Source organism: Leptopilina boulardi, unplaced genomic scaffold (genome assembly GCF_019393585.1).
Source record: "Leptopilina boulardi isolate dan_hultmark-lab unplaced genomic scaffold, ZJU_Lbou_2.1 LbouV2_213, whole genome shotgun sequence".
NCBI classification, from domain to species: Eukaryota; Metazoa; Arthropoda; class Insecta; order Hymenoptera; family Figitidae; genus Leptopilina; species Leptopilina boulardi.
The window spans coordinates 4,180,747-4,197,440 of NW_026137767.1; positions in this window are offsets into that span (position 1 = coordinate 4,180,747).

Here is a 16,694-nt window from a genome sequence, read left to right on the forward strand (position 1 = left end):
TGAAACTTGTTACTAGGGGGTTTTTGGGGTCGCTGATTACGAATTTGATGTTAGTTTTTTTAAAATTCAAAATGGCGGATCTAATATGGCGGACCTAAAATGGTGGATTTTTGAAAAATTTGTTTGGATTTTCTTGAAACTTGTTGCTAGGGGGTTTTTCGGGTCGCTGATTACGAATTTGATGTTAGTTTTTCAAAATTCAAAATGGCGGATCTAATATGGCTGAAAATTTTCGAAAAATTTGGTTTTTGTAAAAAATTGCTATTTTGGGCTGTTTAGGTTGCTGAATAAGATTCTGACACTTCTTTTTTTTAAATTTTGGAATAGTGAATTTAATGTGGCTGACAATTAAAATTTTTTTATTTTCTCGATCGTTTACCCTGAATCTGAATTCACCAAAATTTAGTAATGGCTTCATACTGAGGTATCCCTCCTCTGCATCGTAATCTTCTTATCTACTTTTGCCATGAAGGCATATTTTAAACATAGAAACTTAGCCGAACATTAGTTGCCCGCCTTCACCACGGGGAGGTGTCCTAGTCGCGAAAATAGAAAAAATAGAAATTAAATCGGAGAAATATTATTTATAAGACAACTAACTTGAGGTTGTATTTTTACAGATATGCAGTTATCTTTTGACAACTTTTACATCAAGCCATTACTAAATTTTGGTGAATTCAGATTCAGGGTAAACGATCGAGAAAATAAAAAAATTTTAATTGTCAGCCACATTAAATTCACTATTGCAAAATTTAAAAAATAGAAGTGTCAGAATCTTATTCAGCAACCTAAACAGCCCAAAATAGCAATTTTTTACAAAAACCAAACAATTTTTCGAAAATTTTCAGCCATATTAGATCCGCCATTTTGAATTTTGAAAAAGTAACATCAAATTCGTAATCAGCGACCCCAAAAACCCCCTAGTAACAAGTTTCAAGAAAATCCAAACAAATTTTTCAAAAATCCACCATTTTAGGTCCGCCATATTAGATCCGCCATTTTGAATTTTGAAAAACTAACATCAAATTCGTAATCAGCGACCCCAAAAACCCCCTAGTAACAAGTTTCAAGGAAATCCAAACAAATTTTTCAAAAATCCACCATTTTAGGTCCGCCATATTGGATCGGCCATTTTTAAATTTGTGTATTTATTAAATTTTCATGTAATTAGAGCCACTGAATCAAAATCCACAGTTAGAATAAGCAAACATTCACTTTCAGTTGATAAAAGAAATTAAATTCCCATGTATGTTAATTTCTCAAACTACACCCCCCCACCAGGCCTGTAAAAATGAAACAAGAACCAAACTCGAGGTCGGACTAGGATTTTCTCTTTAGATACATCTTAAGGAAGAGAACCTACCATGTGGCGGTCTTCGCACTCGAAATTTTTTTTTTGTGCCGGTGTAATTGGTCGAAAATTGACTTTTACTATTTCCATGAAATCTTTACGTTTTGAGGTGCCCTGAGTCGAAAAAACATGGTCCGGCGAAAGTGTCTGTCTGTGTGTCTGTATGTATGTATGTATGTGTTACGGACGGATTTCCGTAATTTTTTAATTTTTTTTTGCTAAATATTATTCATTAGAAATAATATTTATGTTTATATTTTTATATTATATTGTTATTATATTATAATACTTATACACCTACAACATGAACAACACAAATACATTCACCTATTAATTATCGGGAACTAGAATATTTAAATAATACTTCTAAATAATTCAATTAATATTTATAATTTCATTTTTTTTATTATTTTATTTAATTTCCAAATCAAAATTATTTCGCAAATGAATTCAGATTATTGAACCTCATATTGCGAAATAATTTGAACTAAATTATTGATCGATTGCACAAGTTGTGGGACTTACACTGTAAAGAGTTGCCACATTATTTTGGAAAATGAGGAAATATATGAAGTATAAAAGTACATTAGGTGGTTGAACCGATCACGCCACTAGAAAAATGCAAGTTTGCCAAAACTTGCATGGAGACAACGAGGTGTTGATTTCAAAATCAACCCTCCCACCTCCTAAAAATCTCATACCAACAGGGGGTGATCGTTGCCACCAAATTATTATTATTATTATTATTATTTAAGTTTTGTTCCCACCAAAGGTGGTTGATTCAGTTATTTACTCCCTTCAGAAAGGGTAGAGTCTACGAAATTATCTCAGCAATACAGCGAAAATTCCACATCAGTGAAGTCCATCATTATATAAAGGTTCTTAAAATTAAAAAGAAGGATAAATTAATTATCAAATGGAAAGTGCTATAATTGTTAAAAGTGCAAGTTACGATTAAATTCAGTTAAATAAAAGGAATTTATTAGAGAACAGAGAAAGAAAGGATATACTTCCGCATGTTCGTGAATCATATATATATATATATATAAAATCCGAAGTTCAAATATCAAACGTTGAAAAGTAATTAGATACTTTTCAGTATCTTTATTTTATTATCATTCTGGTGAGTAGCTTCAATGCTATATATATATTAATTTAAATATATATAAAATCTAAATACGATAAACAAACACCATTTAACACACACTATCACATTCACTCTAAATACACAAATTGTTTCTCTTGTTGTCAAGATCTTTATTTTGTCATTGGTTATTTTTATTTGTTGTATTTACGACAAATAATATTTATTTGTGAGACTTAAATTTAAAATTCAAGTAGCTTAAAGTAGCAAAGTTTCTAATTGTAATCATTTTATATTAAAGATTTTAATTGGGGAATTAAATGTACACATTTTAGGGGTTGTATGAATAAATGTTATATTATTTTATGTTAATTCAATTCTCAATTTATTTTGTCACCTTTATTTGTGTTATCTCATTTCTTTCTTGGTGAATATTTCCAACAAAATACCGTCTACCCGGGGGTGTTGAATAGATAACACTCTAAGCGACAGCCCACTACCCTTCTTCTATCTTGTGTAGCGAAGAGCAATTACGCTTACCAAATAAGCGGGTTGTTAATAATAAAAATTAGTGTTGTTTCTAATCTTATTATTTTTCTTCAAAATTATTTTACTTTATTTTATTTTAATTTTTGTTAATCAACATCCGTCTTTAACAGTATGTATGAATGTATGTACGTATGTAGACACAAAATGTTGTTGACACAATAACTTTTGTAAATCGAAACAAATCGTTTTGCAATTTTGCATACACAAAGTTAGTATCAAAATACAGGTTAAGTTCGTTAGCCAGCCATTTTCATCAAAAAATGCAAAAACTGCGGGATTTTCAAAATTTTGAAATTTAATTTTTTTTAAAAAAATTTTTTTTTCACTACACAGCATTACAGTCCAGGAAAAAAAACATTTTTTTTAAATAAAATTTTTTGATTAAATTAAAATTGTAAAAGTTACAGTTATTTAATTGTCGAAAAACACCTAAAAAACGCCAAAAAAGACATTTTTCATGAAAAATTAAATTTTATTAATGGGGTGAAAAAATCAGTACATAAAATCATAATAGACTTAGAAAATATGATACAAGTGAAAAAAATATCAATTTAGAAAAAAACCACTCTATATACATATTTGTTGGAGTTATTAGGTTCACAAATAAATTCACACACGATTATTCTTTATTTGAAAAAGTTTATTTGAAATATTAAAATTTAGTGACGTCGAACGAAAGTAGACAAAATGTATATAAGAGCGTGAGAAAGGCTGAGGTCTTGAAGTTACAAGTTTCTCGTCAATGAGCTCGGCCTGTACTACCTAGGAAAGGTTTTTCATAAAAGCTAATTGCTCCCTTCAGGTACAAATTTTCAAGACCCAACTAAAGAGTAGGGGGGTGTTCACCTAAGTTGAGAGAAACCAAAAATCAAATAAAAATCTAAATACAAAATTCAACAATATTATTTATATTTTTTTACACAAAAATCAGACTTTCTGACTCAATTATCTTGTAATGTATTCATCTTGGCATAATGACCCCAGAGACTTTTTTCTTCAAAATTTTATCAGCTACAACTTTGCCTTGAAACATTATTCTCTATCTATTTACGTTTTTAAGATTTTAATGAAAAAAGCATTTATTTTTACATTCTCATCACATGAGAAGGTATTATAATTGGTCGAAAATTGACTTTTACTATTTCCATGAAATCTTTACGTTTTGAGGTGCCCTGAGTCAAAAAATCATGGTCCGGCGAAAGTGTCTGTCTGTCTGTATGTATGTACGTATGTATGTACATATGTAGACACAAAATGTTGTTGACACAATAAATTGTTTACTTAAAAAACTATTTGAAAAAAATAATGGAGATGAGATACTTACCCCTTAAATGTATTCGTTTTCTCAAATGTCTCATATATTTAAATAATAGAAAATCCAAATACTCAAAAACACTTCTAATTCCGCATCATACATTCGAGCGTGAAACGCGAGTGCCATGATGAGAATGTTCTCCTTAAAGTCAAAGAACTTTAAGAAAATTAATCCTATATAATAATAATAAAATTTTTGTATATAATTTTTATATTAAAATATTATAATATTAAATGTAAAGTCAGCATAACATTTGGAGCGCGTAGCGCGACGGACTGCTCTTCGCGCCCCAAGGCGCGCTTAAACCCGTCCGCTACCCCGGAGGGGGAGCGGACAGATTTTTTTATTTATTATTATTTTTTAAACTATTAAAAATTTTAAGTCCCTGTAAAATATCAATGATATCACCGTGATATGACTGTGATATCACCGTAAGGCGGACATTTTGACATTTTCCTGATGTCACGGTGATATTCCCCGGTGATATCACCGTTTCATCTGGTTGATATATCGTGCTACTTGGGTAGCTTTCTTTTTCGTCTCTATTTTACTGTTACTTCGCGTATGTACAGCCTTTCGAGTTGAATATTACATTGGCGGTGTTTTAGAAAATTCTACTCTTACTAAAATAGTTTGTTTCTTTTCTTTCCACTCTTCCAAAAAAAAAACAATTTGACTGACAGCTCTGATGCAAAGCGGCACTGCGACGACGTACAGTCAAATCTTTCTCAGACTCACACACCGAAAATGACCAAACAAACAACTGACTCACTCAAACAAAGTTTTAACAAAAAACAGACACAATACAAACAAACAAGAAGAACCCATTCAACCCCCTCCGGTACGATGAGCTTTCCAAATCCAAATCTACTGTTTTTATTCAACGTGATCCTTATTCACCAGATTTACGTAAAGATCTCAACCACATGTCAATTGGTCGTCTACTACGTTCCTCCTTTCCCGGTTGCATTTGCGACATTTAACAAAGCAGTCGTGACAAGGTAAAAGTTATTTTAAATTCTAGCAAAGTCGCAAACTAACTTCTCGACGATCCTCTACTTAAATCAAAGGGTTTTATTACAATTATCCCTTCGAGCTTCGTGTCTTGTCAGGGAATTATAAATAATGTTCTTACAGACATCTCGGATGTAGAAATTCTAGAAAATGCAGAAATCATGGGCCCGCACATCAAAGGTATAAAAATTATAAACGTACGTAGATTCAACAAAAAAACCTTCGACGACAACACAAAATCTTTTAAATATGTTCCCTCAACAACAATTTTGTTAACCTTTCAAGGCACAATTCTTCCACAAAGAGTGGCAATTTTTAAAGGCTCAAGTCCAGTTCGCCCCTACATTCAGGACCGTCGCATGTGCTTGAAATGCCTTAGATTCGGACACATCGCTGCACACTGTCGCTCAAAAACCACGTTGCAAGTTTTGTGGAGAAGTTGTTACTCACAACGAAACAAACCCGTGCCCCAAAGAGTCAAATCCACCAGAATCTGTCAATTGTTCTTGCTCACACCTAACTACATCTAGAGATTATCCAGAATTCTCTCACTAAAAAGAAATTCGTACATATGCGAGTCAATAAAGTTTCATTTAACGAAGCTAAAGCTATTCTCCGTCCTCCCAAACATCCAAATCATACAAAATTTAATTTTTCCAACTTTCCAAATTTGGGCAAACACTCGCAATTTCTGTCAATACTTCTCACAGTTGGTTTTCTACTGATCGTACTTTTTCACAGGTTGCAAATACTCAACAACCGATAGTTGTGAATACACAATATTCTCTTTCATCTCCAGTACAACCCCGCAAGAGACCAGCTCAGTCAAATAATTTCTTCACATCTCAATTGAATTACGACAGGGACAAATGCTAATCTTTCACCACATCATAACCTATCTCCTGTTTCTACATCTTTCAACTCTGATTCAGTTCTCCCTTTCCTTATCTGGCTTAGTAACCTAGTTTCAAAACTATCTGTCGCCTCCTCTCCTGAAATAGCAAAACACAACCAAGATCACTTCCTTAAAATTTCAGACAGCCTTCAATTTTTGTTAAATCCTACATTCCCTAATAATAATGGCTAGTCTCTCTACGTTAAACTTAGTGCAGTGGAATTGTCGTGGCGTCTTCAATAAGACTCACGAACTCCAAAAAATCTCTGACAAATTTGACATACTTCTACTTTGCGAAACCTTTTTCAAACCGAACAATAAAGATAATTTAAATAAACTTAAAGATTTTAATATAATCAGACATGACAGAACGATAAATAAAGGTGGTGGTCTCGTGATTGCCATTAGAAAGCAGTTAAACTTGCTGTCTCAATTGACTTCTCACTTGGAAAAATTTTAATAATTTCAACTTATAGAGTCCCTGGCAAACAAACACCGGTTAACTTTTGGAAACTTTTGTTTAGCTCAATTGAGAATGCTGGTTATAAATCTGTTTTTGTAGGTGGTGATTTCAACTGCCATTACACTCTCTGGAACAGCTCCTACAATTGTTCTAATGGTCTTAATCTGTGTGATGATTTGATCAATTCTAACCTCATTCTTTTAATCAATGGTTCTCCTACTCGTATTTGGTGCTCCACCATCTCCCGGCTCAGCATTGGATCTTTCCTTTGTCAGCCCGAACCTTTTTACAGTATCTTCATGGTCTATCCATGATGATAAAATGGGTAGTGATCATTATCCTATCTTTACTTCACTTGGTGTTACAATACCCATTTCTACCTTCACATCCCATAAATATAAAACTAAAGGTATAAACTGGTTAACATTTACAGCCTCTCTCAAAACATCCATAGATTCTAATCTTGAATTGTTAAAAACTACAGACCCCATCGCCGATTACTCTCATTTTGTAAATCTTGTAGATTCTGCAATCAATTTCTCATGTCCTCAACGAAAATCAACACACAATACAACAGGAAACTTTAATAATCCCAAAAAACCATTCATCCCAGCACCGTGGTGGAACAACCAGTGTGAAGAAGCAACCCAAAATAGAAAACCAGTCCTATCAGTTTACAAAACAACGTCTAACTATTCCAATTCTATCGAATTAAAGAGATGCGAAGCTATTGTTAAACGGACAGTAAATGAAGCTAAACGTCAATCGTTAAGAAAATTTTGCGATTCACTCGATAGACAAACACCAATAACAAAAATGTGGTCAATTATTAAATGTTATAAAAACCGCTTTACTCAACCTGCAACAGCTTCTTGCTTGGCAGATACAGTAGTCATAGATAAATTACACTCCCTAATAAATGATCTTTACCCTCCCACTGGTTTTTACGATAATTTTCCAGTACTTTCAACTCCAACCAATTTTTAGAAGCTCCATTTTCATTATCAGAACTGTCAATAGTTATTAATTCATGCAAAATTTAATCTTCTCCAGGTCTTGACAAAATAGATTATAATATAATTCATCATTTTCCAGAAGAAGCTTTATCAGCCCTCCTTTCAATTGTTAATAAAATTATTAGTAAATTTCGACCCACTTCTCTAGCTTCATGCCTTTTTAAAATCACAGAAAAACTTTTATACAACAGACTCTCTTGGTTTATAGAACTCAACAGAATACTTAGTCCCAACCAGTACGGATTCTGTAGGGGTAAATCCTAAAATTGCAACAGTGACTGTTTTTTGGTGTGATTTCTACAAATCAGGGAATAAAGCATGTGAAATCTAAAAGTTTTTCCATTCCCAAAAATCCAGTGAAATTGAAAGTGCGTGAGTCACCCAAATCAAGCTGTAGTTGAACTTGCTTACAAATGTACAATGGAGCCTAAACAACTAATGGATACCTTGAAGGCCATTCAGAAAAACATGGCAACTAAAGATGATATCATCACAATTAAAACTGGTAACGATAAACTGCAAAAAGATGTGGAGGAAATCAAACAAAACTTCATTCAGAAAAACTCGGATTTGGAAGAAACAGTCGAAACACTCTCACAAAAACTAAATGCTAGCCTCAACGCAAATAGAGCAAAGAATATTCTTATTTTCAAAGCAGAGGAAAAACCAGATGGAGAAAACATATATTTGAAAATCAAGGAGATATTCGATCAAGTAGGAATTATAATGAATCAATTCTGCATCGAGGCGGCTTACAGAGTAGGGAAACCCGGAAGAAACAGACCAATTCTAATACGTTTTATTGCACCAAGATGGAAGGCGCTGGTGTTCCAGAAATTGAAAGAATTTAATGCGACCGGAATATAAAAATTAAAACGAACAATTTGTATATTAACGATAAAATCTATACACTAAAAGATTTGCAAACAATGGATAAAGATAAAAAAAATTATTAACTCGTCCGAACAAACACTAAGTCAACATCGTGAAAATGTCTCTATGGCAACACCTGATGTGAAGAGAGGACCGGGACGTCCCCCAGGAAAACGTCAGCTCTCATCAGAAAGGAATAATTATTCACTGGACAAATTTGTCAATTCACCATCAATGACGAAGAAGGTAAAGCAAGACGACTAGCAACCAAAGAAGAGTACCAATTCCAAAGCACGTAGAGAAGAGTACACTAGGAGGATGCTCGTGGGATCTCGAGATCATGAACGGAAGACTAACAAGCGTGGAAATTTTTCGATTTACTTCTGGAATGTCAACGGTTTTCGTAACTTCCTGGACATCGAGGACAACATGGCAGACATTGACATACTATGTGTGGCGGAAACGTGGCTGACTCAACCTCCAACAATTCTCCCCGAATGGATAAGTAACCACAACATTCTTAGCAGTAATGCAACTCGTGAATTTTCAATGGGTAGGCCTAGAGGAGGGTTGTGTATTTTTATCAAGAAAGAGTATATTGTACTAAAAACGATTTTAAAAACGAACAAGGTATCATCATGTTGGTTGAAGGTTTTAAGCAAAATTTTATTATTGGATTATTTTATTTTAGCCCGTGTTTAAATGATGATTATTGTTTTGGAATCCTGGCGTTGGCACTTGAACAAGTAGAGGCATTAAACTTCAATTGTCCGATAATCGTGGGGGGAGATTTTAATGGCAGGGTCGGAGATTTAAATCAGGTAGATGAGACAGTTTTGTCGGGTTTAAAAGTCAATTTAACGGGGGTAAGAAAAACAATGGATGGGAAAATTAATGCGAGAGGTCGATCCTTGGTGGAATTTTTTGAAGAGCGCTCTTTTCTTTTATTGAACGGGATATCTATCGATGATAATCCCGCCCGTTTTACTTATTGCGGACAACAGGGAAATAGCACCGTGGATTTGGTATTTTGTAATTTTGCATATCTCTACTCTGTTCTGAACTTCTGCGTGTCGCCTCTGGTCACTCAGTCAGATCACCTACCGGTAGCGTTGTCGCTCGAATCAATGTCGGATATGAGTTCGAGAAGGGGAAAATATTTGGGCGGGGAATCTTGTGTCTGGGGACTGAAATGGAAGGGGCATTTGTATGAAGAATTTGCGGAGAAAATGAGCTGGCACCCGAATGTTCAATGGAAGGGGGGTTCACATGAGGTGGCAAGTGATACGTTGGTTTCAGCTGTAACTCAGGTGGCCGAGTCCCTGGGGATGCGGAAAGGCACGGGGAGATTTAGGCATAATAAACCGTGGTTTAATGCAGCATGTTACACTCAAAAGAAAAAAGTAAAGCAAACCCTTAAAAAATGTTTTGAATCAAATTTTGTCTTAGAGGATAATGAAGCCTATAAAAAAGAGAAAAAAGTGTTTAAAAATTTAGTTGAGAAAAATAAAAAATTATTTGAAGATTAAATTAAAAAAGAAGTAGCTCAGTCAAAGTACCCTTCCACTTTTTGGAAAGCTGTCAATAGATTTAAATTCCGCCCCCAGGGATCCGACCGCATTGAGATGGAAACTTGGAATAGATATTTAACTCAATTGTATCCCCCAAGACTTACTTTTTGCGACATTTTGTATGATGCGAGACACCCTATTCTTGATGGCGAGGTGACTTACGAGGAGATGATTACTGTAATTCGAAAATGTAAGACAGGAAAAGCGGCGGGCCCAGATGGGATACTGTGAAATAAACTTTTTAAATTAGGAGTAAGCTCAAAATTCGTAAGGATTTGTAAAAATTTATACGAGCAGGCCACAATTGCGATTCGAACGAGAAAGGAGATCTCGAACTGGGTAGAAGTTACTCAAGGCGTATTACAGGGTGACACCTTGAGCCCCTTATGTTTCTCCCTTTATATAAGTGATATGGAAATTTATTTCCGAGAACAGGGCGCCAGAGGTGTATCAATTGACACAAAAAACGAGATTATAATCATAGCCTACGCAGACGACATCGTGATCCTGGCTGACTCGGCTAGCGACCTTCAGAGAAAATTGAATATCCTACATAAATACTGTAACGATTATGAATTAAAGGTTAACCTTAAAAAGTCTCAGATAGTCATTTTTCAAAAAGGGGGACGTAGAAAAAAACATAAGTTTATGTACGGGAAATCCGAGATAGAAATAGTTCGCGGTTACACATACTTGGGTACACATTTTTCGAATTCGGGCGCCTTCGGTAAGGCCGCCGATAAAGCGCATACCGCTGCAAAATTGGCCACAGGCTCGGTATTAGAAATTATAGAAAAATCTAAATCAGATACTTGGCAACCAAAAAATAGGCTATTCGATGCAATGGTTAAAACGGTGGCAGTTTACGGAGCTTAGGTCTGGGGTCTTTGCTATCTGGATTGTATGGAAAAATCTCAGACCTATTTCTTCGAGAAAGTGTTAATGTTGCCGACCAATACGCCTAATTATGCTGTAACAGTGGAGTCAAGAAGAATCCATCTGTCATCCACAATCTTAAAATCACTCCTTAAATGGATAGAAAAGATATCTAATATGTCAGATAACAGATATCCTAAAATTTGTTGTCAGAAAATCTTTAACTTGACAAAACCTCGCGAAAAAATCTCCCAAAGGTATAATTGGGCGTTGCAAGTAGAATCACTGATTAGAAACTCAGGCTATGATAAAGATGTAGACATACTGAATGTGGGTGTTTTACTGGCGGAAGCGTAGAATATTATTGGGGTGTGTGAAAGATTTCTTGTTGAGTCGGATAGAGCGAGATTGGAAAAAACGGAAGGTCTTCAGATCCTCCCATCTCTGTCAGTCAGGGGAGAGACTCCTTTGTATTTGAATGCTGGATTGGCGATGTACACAGTTCGGGTAGTAAGTCAGATCAGATTGGCCCCAAATAGAAGCCACAGAATTAGGTATAAAAAAGAAAATTTCTTAATTGATCCTACTCAAATCTGTTCGATTTGTAATTTAAAAGAAGAAGAAACAATGTTTCACATTATGGCGATATGCCTTTTTTTACACGGGATTAAGAAATGAGTCATTTAAAGAAACCAAGTTGAATTTCTCCGACGGGCATTTTTGGGTGGACCTGATGACCTCAAAAGAAAAAAAGAAACTACGATCGTTTGTAAGTTTTGTGGTGTCTGCATTGCGAGCACGATCCGCCCTTAAATGAAAGACTGAATCTGCATATCTATTTTTATTTACATTATTTTGTCTTGCTCTTTATATGCTACTAATGTATTTTAATTTGCCTTTTATTTTCTACGGCTACGTATAAGGATCTCTATTGTATGAATTCTATGAATTTGAAACAATAAATTGCATTATATATATATATATATATATATATATATATATATATATATATATATATATATATATATATATATTCTCGTTAACGACCTTCGTGAAATAGGAATTCCATATACAACTCTATCAAATGTAAAAATATTTTTTTCAAAATAAATGGTGAAATAATTGGTCCAAGAATCAGCACTGCTGGTCTCCCACAAGGTTCAATTCTCAACCCGATCAATTCTGCAATTTACACCCGTAAACTACACAGACTGATTCCTCGCGACTGTAAAATCCATGAGTTCGCAAACGACATTTCTGTCACGTTCCGATCTCCTAACTTAAATCAAATAATTAACTCCCTCCAAAACTCTCTTAACGTTCTCTCTCTGTACTTGTCTGAAAGAGGCCTGGAAGTCTGTCCATCCAAAACGAAATTTGTCATTTATAGCAATAAAAAATACAATCCAGATGATCCAGCTCTTTCTGTATCTTCCTATGGTACCATTATCCCTCCGTCGCCCTCAGCAACATACCTTGGTGTTCAATTTCACTAATCTGGTTCCTCCGATTCTCATTTTAATTATCTTTGTGAAAAAAAATAATAAAATATTAAATATTTTTAAAGTCCTTCGAGGTACTTCTTGGGGGCAGATCCTCAATTACTTTTACAAATTTATAATTCCATGTTTAAAAGCCGAGTTGATTATGGTTCACAGGCCTATAATTTTAAATCCCACAAAAACTTTTCACGCGATTATAAAAAATTCGTAATCGAGCTTTAAGACTAATTGCAGGTTATAGAGGGAGTACCCCTATAAACGTTATGCTGGCGGAAGGTTGTGATCCACCTTTCAGGTCAGAATTTAACTATCTTGCAAAAAAATACTTATATAAAACCTTCTCAATCTCTACTCACCCTTTACACGACACACTTTTAGATCTTTCTTACCTCACTCGTAATAGTAACGTAAGATTTAATCTTCCTCTTTAAATGGCTTTCGAGAAGACGAAAGATTACGGCGAACTAATAAGAAGTAGAGACCTTGATCCCTATTTCGAATTCCTTTTTGAGGATCATTTATCCACTCCCCAGATCTTTTTTGATTTGGGTAAAACACTACAATCCTCATCTAATCCCTCACTTTTATTTAAAGATCATACGTCTTGCAAATTCCCTAACCACACATTTTTCTTTACAGACGGTTCTAAGTCGAATGAGGATAATCTGGCTGGTTGCGCGTTTGTTTGCCCCTCCTTAAATATATCGTCTAAATTCAAAATTTCCAATTTTGCATCTATCTTTTCACTCGAAGATTTTGCTATTTTGTTTACTTTATATTATATTATTAACAACAATATCAGTGATACAGTAATATTTTCAGATTCTCTTAGCGTTCTCAAACATTTAGCATCCAAAAATATTTATAAAATTAAGTCTTATATAATTTTTACCATAAGAAACCGCTTGAGAGTTCTTTCAGGTATGAACCGTCCAACAAAACTAGTCTGGATTCCTGGTCATTCAGGAATTGAAGGCAATGAAACAGCTGATAAAGCTGCCAAAGATGCATCCTTTAACCCTGAACAAATAAGCATTCAACTCCCACCCTCGGATTTCTTCAGTCTAGCCCGTAAGGAATCAGTCAATAGTTGTTACTCTTTCTTTTTAGAAATTAGTAAAAACAAAGGTGCTCAATACACTAAATTCTTTTATAAATTCAAGAAAAAACCCTGGTTCCATAACTTTATATCTCGTAGAAATTGGATTGTCTCTATTTGCCGTTTAAGATCTAATCATTATAATTTAAACGCTAGTCTTTTTCGAAAAAAATATATTTATTCTGGAAGCTGTCCCCCATTGTCCCGGTATCGAAGAGGACATTGATCACATTCTTTGGTCTTGTCCCAGATCTGAAGCTTTTCATCCTAACCTATTAAAGGCCCTTTCAAGAGCTCTAAAATGCCCTTCTCCTTTTAGCAGTGTTCAATTTCTCACCAACCCTTCCGCTAGAATCGTTTCTCATGTGCAATACCTTCATAGTGCCAACGTTAATATAAGCACTACTACTACTCAATTTAGAAAACCACTTTTTGGATGAGAAAGCAACCTCCTCTTCAAGACTATAGAAAATAAGAATTCTTTTTTTATTTATCGTATATTTTGTAATGACAGTTAGTGTTCTGAATGGCGAGATTGATAAGAGTGAGTAGATGAAGGATAGGGAAATTTGATGGTGACGTATGAATGACGTCGACAAGACGAAAGAAAGTGGGAAGAATGAGAAAGGCAGTTATCTCCGTACCTCTGGTGAATGAGCCAGGAAAATTCATAATTATGTACCTGTAAAATTAAATAAAACTAAAGACTGTTTTCAATTTGCAACAAAGAGATTTACTGTCCACTAATACCCTATACGCAACATTTGGTCCTTCGAGCTGGATTTATCTAACAATTTCGGAGTGGATATAGTGAGAAATCGTTGAAAGTGAAAATGATAAGATAATTGTGAATCGCAAAGGGACGCCATCAAGCACATGGTGACGCTAAATAAAATCTCTCCTTCCAAACTCTTGTTTTATAATAAATAAAACCATCTAAGAAGAGTTGTTTTCCTACGATTTGAGGACCAGTTTGCATTTTGAAATATAAAAGTACTTAACAATTTTAAAAAAATTATAAATGGAAAAATACTACGAATTTAGAAAAAAAAATGCTGCACATTTAGAAACAGAATGACATTTGTTGTTTGATAAACAATTGCATATCGCAGGTTGTCATGGAACACATATGTTCTATTAGGAAAAATTATATTGTTAGGAAAAGTAAACTTTAGGAAAATGAAATTAGGAAAATTGAGTTAGGAAAATTGATTTAGGAAAATACTGTTATTAGGAAAAATGGTTATTAGGAAAATGCACTTAGGAATTTAAAATTAGGAAAAACGGTCGGTAACGCCTCGGATAATCGAGATTCTACTGTATTGGCAAGCGACTGTGTGCATTACCGACCGTTTTTCCTAATTTTAAATTCCTAAGTGCATTTTACACAGTCGCTTACCAATACAGTAGAATCTCGACTATCCGAGGTAATGTGAGGAAGACGCACCTCGGATAAGCGAAAACTCGGATAACACGGAATAAATACCTAAAATTCAAAAATTTTAGTCATTTTATTTATGTATTTAACGTGCTACAAAGAAAATTAATCACAAATGTATATAAAAGTTGAAATCTAATGAACTTAGATTATTAAACGTATGATTACACAGGTCAACACTGATTTTGGTGCGGCAAATGTCAGACCTGTTTTTGATAGTTTTTTTCGTGCTGAACACGAATCCGTAAACGAAAAGTTCCTATTATCTCTAGTTATTGAGAAACAAAGGTTTAAAATTTTCAAAAATCGCGTTTTTGGCTAACTTTGCTTATCTCTATCACTGAAAGAAAAGGTCGTAGAACCTTCCACTTGGGCTTTAATTGAAGCTTAATGTTTTAACATAGAACCTTTTATTTGATCTTAAAATAAAGTTTGAACTTTAGACTACAAGCCCTAAAAATAATATGATTCACTAATAACCTCAAAAATGTTGGTAACTAGTATTTAACTACAGAAACTATTTGGTAATATTTGAATAACTCTAGTCAATAAAACCAAAGGTGAGTAAACCTTCTTGTTGGGCTTCAACTCAATTTATCCATTGACTGTAGTTCATAAAAATTACATTACTGCACCTTAACTTCATGGACTAGAGCTACACGCTCAAACTTTTACAAAATTAATATTTGCGAATCAAAAATAGATAACAAATAATAGGTCATTTTTGTGGATAATAGTAAAAACATTAAGCTTCAATTTAAGCCTAAGTGGAAGGTTCTACGCCCTTTTGTTTCAGTGATAGAGGTACTCAAAGTTAGCCAAAAACGCGATTTTTGAACATTTTCCCTGGCGGATCTCGAAATCGGAATGTACGCTGAATTCGTTGTACATTCGTTACACATTGGTTAAACATTTAGTTGGAGTGAAAATTGTGTAGAAACTGAGTGGAAACTGTGAAAAAGTGTAATTGAATTGAATAATAAAATTATTTAGTGATAGATTTGTGCTGTATTTGTGATAAATTAACGTGTTATTATTAAATAAAAAAAGTTTAAAGTGTAAAATGTTCGCGTAAGTGAGTTTGACAGGCTAGGGAATTTTTTAGTGACATCCAAATTGATAGTCGATAAAGAAGTTGAGCCGCCGACTTTGCACGGTAGGTGGCAGCATTCATACTTTCTCCTTTTTAAAAATTCTCTTTTTCAATTGTAAATAGAAAAATTAATTAATTAATAAGTTATATAGTTTCTATGTTGTCATTTTTTTAACAATTGAATTTTTGAAGATTGTTTAATGAGATAAATTAAACTTGTATAATCGATGCAAATTGTTGTTTTTAAAATACTTTTGAATTAATCTTTTCTTTTAATTACATTCATATTAAAAAAAAATCGGACAAGTGCGAGTTACACTCGCATTAAAACTGCGGATTCCGTACCCCTAATCCTAAAATTTGAGGGGTTTAAAGTGTGAAGGCCGATGGAAAAATTCAAATTTTGTTTAATTTTGAGCATGGAAATACATTTCATAAGTTTTTAAAAATTTTTTAATTTTTTTATCATTTAACATTTTCAATTTTATGATTTTTTTTAGATTTCACCAAGTAATAAAAATATCAATAAATAAAAAATGTCAAAAGATAAAAAAA